Below are 12,846 nucleotides of genomic sequence, written 5' to 3'. Positions count from 1 at the left end.
TTTGTAATAAGCTTGTTAGAGAATTAAAATATTTATAACCTAGAAATTATTTTGTGCCCTATAATTAGAGTTGGGTGAGAAAAAAATCTATTATCTTTATTTCAGTTGAATTCATATCTGGGGCTAAAATGGATTACTATTATTTAATATTGTTTTGTAAAATCTTTAATTGCTTCATTCGCATATACTGTTATTATACATTATATGTATTAAATGATAACATCTACCCCTCACGTCACGTCACCCTGTCCTCTGTTGCCCCTCATGCCTCACAAGTCCCTTCCCCTTCATGACAATGTTTTGTTGTCACTGTTTTATTATTTTCTTGAGGTACTTTAAGCCTAACCTGGACCATCCATTGACCATGGGTTTGGAACTGTCATTGGAGACTGGTGGCTCCTCTGGCCGTGTGGGCTTTTAGTTTTGATGGTCTACTGATGTGTCCATATTCCAGAAGAGCAGGGCACTGAGAAACTTAGTCCCATCATCCACATTGAAATCATGTAGGATGCCTCTGGAGACTAAACTCTGAAGGCTAGAGTTGGGGCTCAGGTTTGGTAAAGTGTGGGAGCCACCTTTCCCTCAGACATCACCCTCCCCAACTCAGTAGGAGGCCGTGCTCTGCAGCTGGCTACCTTTCACGGTTCAGCCATCATGGCCAAAGGTAGTGAGTGCCTGGACAAACCATGCAGGACTGGAGAGACAAATATGGGTAAAGCTTACATCTCTCCTCAGTTTGTAATTCCCATGACCACCCTTTTCATCCTTCTTCCTTTGGTGTAGAAATAAAGGCAGGAACACATCTGACCCATTTTCTTTAGTGTGTTTTACAGATCGCTGTTGGTTTGCAATAACTGTGAAATTGGGCTTTGTTATTCAAATCTGTAGTTTGTACACCTCTACCGTTTATATTAAAGAAGATATTTATTTCATTTCCCCTCAGTTTCTATGTGACAAATCACCCCCTTTGTGTTAAGTTTCCTCCCCCAGAAGGTTGACATTGACTCTTATAGAAAATGGGCTATAATTTCAATGCTACTGAGAAGATTGTGATTAAAATTAGCTGTAGCCAACAATGTAAGTTTTTAAGGAGAGATTGAAAACAAAAAGAACTGTTATTCCTGCAAGACAGTGTCCTGGGAGGTGCGCAGCCATGAGTAATAAGGAGCTACCCCCCCCACCCCGCCCAGTACCCTGTATTTACTAGAGATGACAGACAGCCCATGCCTGCTGCAGAGCAGAGACTCAGAAGTACAGAACTGCTGTTGAAAAGGAGCCCTTGATCCAGTGCACATCACAGATTCTGTGATTAAGGAAGAGGGCTCTGATTTGATGTGGTCCGTGGAGAAGAACCTGACCAAGTACAGTGCTGGGGAAGCACGTGTTGTGAATGTTCTGGAAGGCTGGCTGTCTCCTGAAAGCAGGAGGCAATGCTGATGTCATTTAGGTGATGTAGTTTAGTTTTGTTTTGTCCCCATTTTCCTTCATAGCTCCCCTTTATTTCCCTTTGGCCCCTTCACTTTCCTCCTTCCCCTTTATTGAAAGATTAAATACTGACAATGGCTGATAATGCGTCTCCTTCTGAATGTGGTTACCAGTCTTGAGTTTCAAAGAGTTGGTTCAAGTTTTTAAAAGTGTTGTGAAAACATTGCTTACACATGTTGTTAAAACACTGTTTGAAGTTGAAATGTTTTGAAACAGTATCTGATCAGAAGGCCAAAATAGGATCTTAACATCAACATGTGGGAGACACCTTTGGATACATTTGTACCAAAACATTGTAAATCAGCATGGTTAATTATAGCCCCAAGTTTCCCCTTTGCTCATTGTTATATTGAAAGGTTAACTGCTAGTGCTTCGGGCATGGCTCCGCCCATAAAGAGCTGGCACTGCCAGCCTGACAACCTGCTTCTGATCCCCAGCTTCTAGGGCAAGAGCTGAGTGGAGAGGAACTGGTTTGTAATGCCAGTACTGCCAGGGGGGAACAGAGGTAGGGGAATCTTCCAAACAAGTAGGCCAGAAGTTTAGCCAGTCTGTGAGTTCTAGGCTCCAAGAGAAGCACAGTCTCAAAACTCAGCCGGAGAGCCACTGGGCTGACTCAGCAGGTAAAGGTGCTTGTGGCTAACACTTATGATCTGAGTTCAACCCGCAGACCCCAGACTATTGAAGGCCAAAACTGACTCTCACAAGTAGCCCTCTGAAATCCATGTAGGCATGGCATGCTCCGCCTTCCCCATCATATCACAAAATAAATAAAGGCAAGTTAAAAAAAAAACAACAATGTGGAGAGCAGGAGAAGACAGCTGGTACTGACCATTGGCCTCCACAAACACACACCTTTATGCACACACATAAAGACACAAACACACATGTATACTACAAACGATAAATGACTGTCTACCTGCTAATTATATTTTAAATACCACATTATATTACAGGTTTTATCAGTGGTAAAGTGTATTAAGTTTTATGCTTACTTTAACGGCATGCTTTCTTGATAAGCTGTATTTTTATTGCATTAATTCTGTCTTGCTCTTTCTGCAGCCAGCATATTTTTAACTAATACTGGAAAAAGAAAGATGCTGACATTTAGTAACATAGAATTTAGTTACCTGGACTTTGTGAACTCTGCCTTGAGCTTAGAAGAGTCCAAACAATCAGAGAGGAGAATATAGAACTAGTGAGTAGCTATCTAAGGGTATCTTTGACAAACATTTGTGTTCATTGGCTAGGCACACAGACATATGGAAACAGACTGGCATAAATGTAAAGCAAACGCTAATATGTTTATTTTTTATAATACATGTGTTTATTTGTAACAAAAGTATCTTGGTTTATTAGAGCTCAGATTTAAAGAGCAAAGCTCTGAGACTATTATCATGTTTAAGTAGGTGTGTCTGCAAGGCTAGGAGGCTACTAGTTACTCAGCACATTGGAGGCAGGCATTACTTCCAGCAACAGAGTTTTAGAAGTACAAGAATTATACTTGTGCATAAAGTACAAGTATAGTTCTTATACTGTTACAAGAACTGTAGGCATTATTAAGTTACCTTTATTGAATAAAACTACATTACAGTTCTTGATTATAGAAGATAGAGTTTCTGGACCCTCAACGTTCATAGTATACTCTGGTGGTCATTCTTAGCTGCTCCTTCAGCTGTTAGAGGACCGATTACACTTCCAATGGCAGATCACCTCATTCTATCAACCGACAGGGAAAAAGTTGTATTGAATTATTTTAGTCTACATCACTCAAGGTTCTGAGAGAGATAGTCTGCTTCCTGGCATCACTGATGGAGATTTCTCTGAAGGCTCCATGACCAGACACCACAGGGACATAAAGATGTTCACAGAAACAGTTTTGAAATGAATCTAGTAAAGTTTATTTTGGGTTTTCTGTTTGCCCAATGATTGTGTAACTTTAAGCAATGTTATGATTACTTTAGGGTAGTGGTTTAATGTGTGATCCCATGCCGACGAGTGCAGTTGAGTATCTTTATTCCTTCCAGCATGTTCATCAGCTTAGTTAATGCTGTGGGGTCAAGTTAATAGAATTTATGCTGACTGGCAATGTCTCCAGGTTCTTTTTCTCTTTTAATCTGTTCCCTCATGAATACAGCAGAGCACCAACTTGTGAATGAAACACATGTGGTTTCAAACTCAGATATACAGGCTGTATAGATTGTCTGTGGATAGCCATAAGATACTCATCAATTAAACACCTATAGTCAATAATTTTTTATTCCACTTCTAGGGTTGGTTTGTTAAAAAAGCAGTGTGTGGAGACCTTGAGTAGTCCCCTGAAGCCTCTGTTTCTGTGACTGCATATACTGGGTTCTGCCTTTAATGAATAGTTCTCTCATTGATCTTTAAATCACCAGGGTGACCTTTCACAGACCCTCACAGACCTTTCACAGAGGCTGACGGTCTTCTAGTAACTCTCCTCAGTTGAGGACTTCCAGTAGAGTCTTTCGCTTCTTCAAGCATTGTCTAAAATATTTGGTATTCCATGAGAAAAATAAAAGCTTAGAAAATAGACTTTAAATACAAATGGAAGGCCACATTCATTTACTTTAATTTTCCCACTTGAAGATAACTTCTTACCTTTTCCCGATGTATACGTTTGTACTACTAGACACACTCAAATGAGTAGTTATGTGTTTTAATAGAAGAATTCAGTATAAGATTCTTTTAAAACTGCCTTTTGGTCACCAGATAAAATATTTATCAGTTGATAAAATTTCTGTCTTACTCAAGCCATACTCAAAATAAGTATCTCATTGTTAAGGCTCTTTTAGGATAATTTTAAATGTTCCATTCCATTACTTTTTCTAAACCAAAATATCATCTCTTGCTTTAGCATAACTATCTAGTTAGAGGTTCGAAGAGTAATATTTTATTGAGTTGAAAGATGGATCATCGTAAACATGGGTTGAGCATCTGATGCAAGCCCAACACTGTTCACTCATTGAAAATTCTGGGATGGGTAAGACAAGACACTTTTCAGAAAGCTTTAACTGCTTATATAAAACTGTTTATAATTAACAACAACCAAGATAATGCAGCACATTAAATCCTTCAACTTACCCATGAACCAAGTACTGGGCCTTATAGAGAGGAAAATATTTAAATTGATTATTTAAAAAGTTAGACATTTTCATACTCCTGAGTAACTAAGCAGTGCTAAAGAGAATATATATTGAGTATTTTGGGTAGAGGATCAAGCAGAATGAAAGACCTCTTGTCATCAAATGCCGAGCTGTTTCAGCTTTGTTAGTGGACGGACAAGGCAGGGAAATTCCAAGAAAAGAAGCTGAGATGATCACTGCATAGGAACACTGCGGTCTATACAATGTACTCTCAACTCTACAGAGGACGTTTTCCTCCTTTAGATTAACACAAATATTTTTGCTTGCTTGTTTGTCTTGTTTTCTATTTTATAGTCTTATTGTAATCAGTGCCCATCCTCTGGCTAGACCAGATGATATTGGTTAGCATTATGTCTAATTTAACTATGGCAAAATGTCCTTTATTGGATTAAAAAAATGTATACTGACATCTTTTTCAAAATCATTTTAGTCTTAAGTATTTTAATTTCAGTACCCTTTATATATTTTCTTATCAATGTGGATGGAAAGTTTTGTTTGGGATACATGGTAACTTCTGCTCCCAACACTAGAAGCAAATGATAACTGGTAAAGTATTACAGATGTTGGGCTTGAAAACAAAGTCAATAACTGCAAATCTCTAAAACTATAATCTGGTTGCAGTGATGTGGCCTAATAATGTTGAATGGCTGGATAGTAGTGGTGCACGCCTGTAATCCCAGCACTCAGGAGGCAGAGGCAGGCGGATTTCTGAGTTTGAGACCAGCCTGCTCTACAGAGTGAGTTCCAGGACAGCCAAGGCTGCACAGAGAAACCCCGTCTTGAAAAACCAAAATAATAATAATAATAATAATAATAATAAATAAAAAACCTAAAAAATACCTAAAAATGATGAATGGGACACTTGGAGATAGAGTCGGTGGGCTTATTAATATGCAGTGTCTAAGAGTTGAAATTATTCTTAACCAGTATAGTTTGTCATATGCAAGGATTGAAGATTTATATTCCAATTGGGAGTCTGAGACTATGACCTCATACAATAATGTGATACAGGACAATTAGAAAACCAAAAGGTCCTTGTTTATCTGTAGAAACTTGCTTATGTTCTTTATTGGCTTAGTGATGCAATTTGTTGTCAGGGCTTTCTTAGGGAGGAAGGGAATAATTTAATCATTTGATTATAAATTTATTTATCATGCTAAGTGATAACTAAAATTCCAAAGACTTAAGAGGCCTCATGATAGCTGAGAGATAGAGGAAAGATTCCTTTCATGGAAACAGGCTGGTAATTTATGGTTATAAAGCATGCGAGCAAACTTATCTTAAGGGAAAAAAAAAACCCTTAATGTCAAATTACTGCGCCTTTTATGTTCATGTGTGCCAGTTATCCCAGCACTAGGGAGGCAAAGTTAGGAAAACTGTGAATTCAAGGCCAGCTTGGGCTACATAGCTAGCAAGGCACTGTTTACAAACAACAATAGCAGCGGCAACAAAACCAAGCAAAAAAAATGAATTTTTTGGGAGGAAAGCCTAATATTTCTGAATAACATTTAAAAATCATGAAGTTAAAAAGGGTAGCAGAAAAGAGAAATATTCCAGCATGGGAAGCATTGAGTGGAGCATAACTTGGACCAGATGTTAGAGCAGGTATTTCTCGCTATCTGCCCTCATAAGTACCCTCGTGAAGGATCTGCAAAAGGAACGAAGGAAAAACTGCTAATGTCACAACACTTAGTAGCAATGCAGTGGGAAGGAGATCTAGGAAGGAAGTTTCACCTATCCCCAGCCCTAGGCAGTGTGGTGCTGTGGCTATCACCTCCAAAGAAAGGGTGCATAGGACGTTATCACAGTGTATCCTGTACCAGCTGACATCATAACTCTGGGGAAAGGGACTGGTGGTGATGGGAGGGAGGAGATAGGATTTGAATGGAGAAAAGAGAGGGAGAGGGGAGAGAGAGAGATTTGGCATCTGTGTATGAAGCTGCCCAATAGCAAGGTTAATTTAAAAAGAAAAATAAAATAAAGAAAACATTGACACTCACTGAACTAAATACTATGAAGAGAAATACACATTGCATGGCTCCTGACAATGTCTTCCTTACTTTGTAATCATTTACTATCAAGCAAGCATATTTTCTTTTATTCTTCAATTATAATCCTAGTAGTAGCAGAATTCAATATTATGTCTTTTATTCATGACGCATTTATTTTTTCTTGCAGTATTGAAGTATGGCTATTGCCCTGTAAATAAAAATTCCTTGCTGGAACCTGAGCCTGGTTCTGTATTGCCAACCTACAGCCTTAAAGAATATATACTTTTTGTTCTCAAGTCACCAAATTTGTGATACTTTATTCTAACAGTCCAAATATATAGGGTAAATTTTTCATTATGACATAAATATTTTGTCTTGAAAATTACTTTCTAATATTCATATTGTTTAAAAAGTATTTGTTTTCCTCTACACAAAGTCTAACTATTCTTTATCAGGAAAACTCATTCATTTCTTTCAATTGATTCATTCATTAAAGTTATTGTTCTCAGCAACTATTATATGCTAGGCAATTGCTACCTACTGTTTATAAAACTTTGCACGCTATTAGCAAGTAACCAGACACCCTCGAAATTAAAGACCCATGGGAAAGACTTACAATTAGTAAGAAAAAAAAAACAGTGTGAATCTTACCCTGAAGGAAATCAACATCCAAAACATTGGTGTGTGAATTACATAGTAACTGCACACATATGAGCATGAGGAAGACACTGGTGTGTACATGTTACATAATAACCACACACAGGTGAGTATGACAATATTTTTTACTTCCCATATGTGAAAATAATCTTCAGCACTTATTTTCAAGTTTCTGTTGAGTGTGTTCAACATTTAAATACAACAGAAAAAATATATTCTCAAATAGGTACAAGTTTATAGAGTGTTTAAAGAATACCACAAATGGGGGCTTTTCATTTATGAATGAAAGAAACAGTTCAAAATTCATTTTCTTAATGAATAATGCAATGTTATTAAGTATGATCTATATTGTTTTGAAAGACACAATAAAAAGAATACATAATATTACATAAGTGACTTACTTGACATTACAGTGACATAAAATGATATTGAGAAAATTAAACAATCATTTAATTCCCTTTAATATATCTTTTTATTCTCAAAATTGAGAAGTAATTTTTAAAAATGTTTTTCATCTCACACTTCCAGCTAACAGCCCATCACTGAGAGAAGTCAGGCCAGGAACTCCAGCAGGGCAGGGATTCTGAGACAGGCGCTGATGCAGAGGTCATGGAGAAGCACTGCTTTCCGGTTTTCTCTCTATGGCTTTCTTTCCCTGCTTTCTTATAGCACCCAGGACCGCCAGCCCAGGGCGGCACTGCCCACCACGAGCTGGGTCCTCCTACATCAGTCACTAACCATCAGTCACTAACCAATAGAATGTACCTCACGCTTGACAGTGTGCCAGTCTTGAAGGAACCTTTTATCAGCTGAGATTTTCCTCTTTCACAATGACTTATGCTTATGTCAAGTTGACATAAAACGTAGGCACACAACTGACTCCTTGTCATAATGAATTGACACAAATTACTATTAACACAAATTACTATTAACCTACAACCCTTTCTCTTTTGCTTATGCCCAAGATCTCATATTAATACTAATATCACAATATAAGAATATTCCAAACTTTAAAATTCCCAGTTCTTAAAGATATAAACATTTTAAAAGTTTGGTCTCTTTAAAACATCCAAAGTTTCTCTAAAATATTCAAAGCCTCTCTAAAATTTCAAGGTGTAATAAAAAAAATGTGTTGCGTATTTTTTTATTTCAGTGGGGGTAGAATCAGGGCATAGTTAAAAGCCAAGCCAAGCCAAGCCAAGCTGAACTATGTAAAAAGTTCAGTGCTCGCTCTCTCAGACCCACTCAGAGCCCCCTGGGTTCAACGGGACCTCAGCCACTTCCAGCTCTGCCCCCTGCAGCACACACATTGTGTCCCCTGGGCTGCAATCCCATGGGATTGGCATCTCCAAAATGCTGGGGTCTGCCCTGCTTCTGGGCTATAGTATCACCAAGAGCCTCTTCTGGGATCTCTCCAAGGTCTGAACCTGTCACGTGGTACCGTGACCTTTTCTCCCTGACCCCTTCACTCCTGAGGCTTAAACTCTTACTGAAGCTGTGCATTCACCACTGGCCTCTCCTGGCCTCTCACTGTGCAGCCTCTTCACTCGATCCTTAAATATCTGGATGGCTGCCTGGAAATCTTCATGGCAATGCTGACAACCCTTATGGCTCGCTTTAAATTCCCATTCTTCAGAACATTTTTTTCCCCAAAGAAAGTATAATTATGGCATAGTGTTACAATTTTATATTGACAAGGTGCTCTTACCAAAGGTGACAGTTTCCTGGTTTTTTGTTTGTTGTTTTTTGCATATAAATTAAGGCTACAACCTATCTGTGGAGGCATTGCTGTGTCACATGTGTGTCAGTAAGTGGCAAACAAGAGAGAGACTGTCTAAGCTCAAAGTTCTGACCTGTAAACATTTGAATAATTAGTATCCTAGCATTCCCCGAAGATGGGAGCACCATGGGGCCTGGATAGGCAGCCTGAGGCCACAATCATTGGGTATTGCATAGGCCTGCAGGGGATGAAGGGACAGACAGTGCCTGAGATGACCCCTTCGCAGGTGCTGTAATGCAATTGGAGCACTAAGACCACTCCTGAGATGACCCCAGATACACAGAGACCCCAGGCCCTAAGAAGAACAAGTAAGTGGTAGAGAAATGGAAGAGAAAGAGAAGCAGAAGGATGTGGACACAATGATGAGAGGCAGAACTGGCATCCCAAGGGTACTGGGGTTAAGGAGGTTCTGGCCAGTGCTGCCCCTGGGGATCACGTCTGGGTCAGGGCCCTGCAACCACAGGATCTGTCACCACCAAAGGCCAGGTGGATGCCTCTAGGCTGGGCTACCACCCTGGGACTGAGGGCTGTTTAGACTGGCCCCACCCCTCACCTGGGCATCACCAGAGAGCTGGCCCTTGAAGGCCTGAGAGCAGGAGAGCTGACTCTACCCCTGTCCATCTGCAGGTCTCCAGAGAAGAGCCTGGAATGATTTGTAGGCAAGCCAGCCCCTGAAGACATAAGAGTGGGAGACCTGGCACTGTTACTCATTTCTTGTGCAGAAAGAGATGCACTCTTCCCTCTTGCCCCTCACCACCTGCAGCATGTGGGACCCCTGTCATGGGGTCATGAGAGCAGAAGTCCCAGAGCTAAACCTGGGAGCTAAACCCTGATATTTGTTTGCTGAGCAGTGACACGGGCAAGGGTGAGATGGTAACCCTCCCACCCCCTCACTACCCACGGCAGGCAGAAGAGCAGGCCCTGGGGTCATGAGTGGCAGAAATGGCCGTGTCCTTCACTGGCTACAGCTCTTGGGAGAGCAGGCCTTGGACCTTGTCTAGATAGCACAGTAGAGCTGGCTCTGGATGTGAGGGTTGACTGTGAACCAGTCCTGGTGTGTGAGCATGGGAGGGCCAGCCATGTCTCTTGTCTTCTGGGTGATGGCACAGAAGAGCGTTATACAGCCTGCTCCCTTCCCTCATCCCTCATCATCTATGGTAGGCAGGAGAGCTGGCCCTGGGGTCATGAGTGGCAGAAATGGCTGTGTCCCTCACTGGCTGCAGCTCTTGGGAGAGCAGGCCCCGCACCTCACCTTGGCAGCACACTAGAAATGGTGCTGGTTTCAGGGGTTGCTGGTAAGACACCTGAGGGTCTGAGAGCAGGAGACCAGTGGGCTGACCAGCTCAGATACTTCTCACGCCCAGATCCAGGCCTTTGAGCTGGCTCACCCCAACACCTACCCCATCTCTGAACTGCGGGAGTGAATGAAAGGGCTGGTCCTGCAGATCCAAAACTGCAGGGTCTCCATGACACAGGGCAACAACAGGATGTCCAAGAAGTGTCCCAGTGAGGATCCTGTATTGATAGAATAGCAGAAGCCAGAGGCCTCACACTAGACCAATAAGTCATTGCAAACAAATGAACATTTGGGAACAAAGAAATGTGGACAAAACGATACATCGTGGGTCACACTGTGACACACTGTAACAGTTTCCTCAGGGAAACTGTTAGTAGGGAGGTTGCAGGGGTGGAAGGTGGTGGGTACAATGATAAGTGGAGATGAGTGGGATTGGGATTCCTGATGTCAAATTCAGAAAGAATCAATAAAAAGTTGAAAAAAGTACAAATCATCTGAGCATATCCACCAGCAGACCAGAGTTACACAGTGCCGATCATGTTGATGTATAACACCCATGTATATTGAGAATGTTCAGTTTTACCTGCCGAGCTTTATCTCACACATATCCTAGTTGGGTTTTTCTCAGTGTGACAAAAACTAGAGTTATTTGAGAAGAGGAAACCTTAATTGAGAAAATTCTCAACCAAATTGGCTTAAAGGCAGGCCTGTGTGGCATTTTTCTCAATGAATGGTTGCTAGGGGAGGGGCCAGGCCACTGGTGACCTAGACTGGTGGTCATTGGTGGTGTAAGAAAGCGGTTGAGCAAACCATAGGGAGCGAGTCAGTAAGCAGTCTCCTCCATGGCTTCTGCTTCCGGTCCTGACTCCAACTTCCTGTTCCTGACTCCCTTCAGTGATAGGCCATAAGCGGAAATAAACGTGTTTCTCCTAAAAGTTGCTTTGGATCATGATGTTTTATCATAGCAGAAGATGCTCTAGCAAAGACTACATGACTTATTTATATTTACCTTGTTTACACATATATTTTTAGTCATCTAGAGAACAGAATAAACCAAGTCTAGAACTGTAAGTGTGAAACAGGAATATAAACTTCATTCACCAAGTGAGAATCTTTGAAACAGTGGGATGCAGCAGTCAAAGATGCCGACCCCAGGGCCGGGTCAGAGTTAGGTGAAGTGAGCTCTGTTGCAGACTTCTGGTCTGGGTTAATCATTTCACTCGTCAGTTCCACTATGGGTAAATTTAGGACACTATTATGTCACCGTAGATGGCTTGAAGATACAATTAAAACAGTGTATGCTCTACTTCATAAGTGCTTACTAATTTTGTGAATGTTCAGAAAAGTCTGCCTCAGCTTCAGTTAGAGTGAAGGATTCTGGTCTTGAGTCTTGATCTTGATCTTGGAGATACACATGATGAAGCACACGGTTTATGATTTGCAGTGACTGCATCATGGAAATACTTAGAAGTACAGTCACATTGCATTTAGAGATTGGAGTGTGGTTTTGGAAGATAGCATCCTGAACTTACAGTACTCTTTAATCGTTTCATTATATTTCAATTGACAAACAGTTCCATTCAGTGATTGACAGATTAAGTAGAATTTGCTGAAATATAAAACATGTGACCCTTTATCTAATATGAAGTGAATAATTTGGACCTAGTGAAATAAATGTAATATTACATAGTTTATTTAAGTCATTATAAATAATTTTCATCCTGCTTCTTAGAGGAATCCAATAAAAGGAATTAAGTATATGATGCAATGTCTAATCTAAAAGTTGTACTTTTGTTTATATAGGCAGCATATCTTTGTCTAGCTTTAGAATAAGGTCTAATTTATTTAAACCATAAAGTTCTGTGACTTAAAATTTTAAAGTATGAAATTACTTTAGTGCTGCTTATTGATTTTTTTTTTTTAGTTTGTGATGCCTGAGGCCTTTTAGTTCCTGCTTATACTGAATTTAATTTAAGCAGCATCAAGCTGAAGACAGCTCCTGCAGCCTCTGTCAGTGGTCCTCTGAAGGCTGCAGAATGAAATCTCCCTGTGAGTTAAGGGTGTACAGGCTCTTTGCAAGATTTTGCTTTTTCTTCCTGATATCAACAGCTGTTCTATAGTATACAGCTAATTTCAGTCTCTTACTTTGGCTTCTTTATTATTAACTGATGTTAGTAATGAAGAAAATAGTTAAAATCTTAAATTGTGTAAAAATGTGCCATTTTATGAAAACCTCTTGTGAATTCCTCAAAACAAAGGTGTCTGCAGCCCAGGCCCCACAGTGGTGGTGATCTAGTGATGGCCTAGCACTGAGTCACATGTTTGTTTATGAATTCCAAACTGCTGCAGTCTCTTTATCTTCTCTAACTTATTCTTGTACATGAAATTTATGAATGAAAGATAAATACACAGTTAATAAAATATCTTCTTATTTTATAATGTTTAGTTGTCATCTTCTGTTTGTCTCCAGAT

General features: G+C 40.1%; 1 protein-coding gene and 1 pseudogene across 2 annotated transcripts in view; both read left to right on the top strand.

Moving 5' to 3' along the window:
• The window catches only part of Cfap299 (cilia and flagella associated protein 299), a 531,465-nt gene that overhangs the window by 240,825 nt on the left and 277,794 nt on the right, over nt 1-12,846 (top strand). The window lies entirely within an intron of this gene.
• Nucleotides 9,067-9,184, top strand: LOC127696924 (uncharacterized; annotated as a pseudogene).

This window comes from Apodemus sylvaticus, chromosome 11, assembly GCF_947179515.1.
Source record: "Apodemus sylvaticus chromosome 11, mApoSyl1.1, whole genome shotgun sequence".
In the NCBI taxonomy this organism is placed as follows: domain Eukaryota; kingdom Metazoa; phylum Chordata; class Mammalia; order Rodentia; family Muridae; genus Apodemus; species Apodemus sylvaticus.
This window is presented reverse-complemented; position numbering and strand designations above follow the sequence as displayed.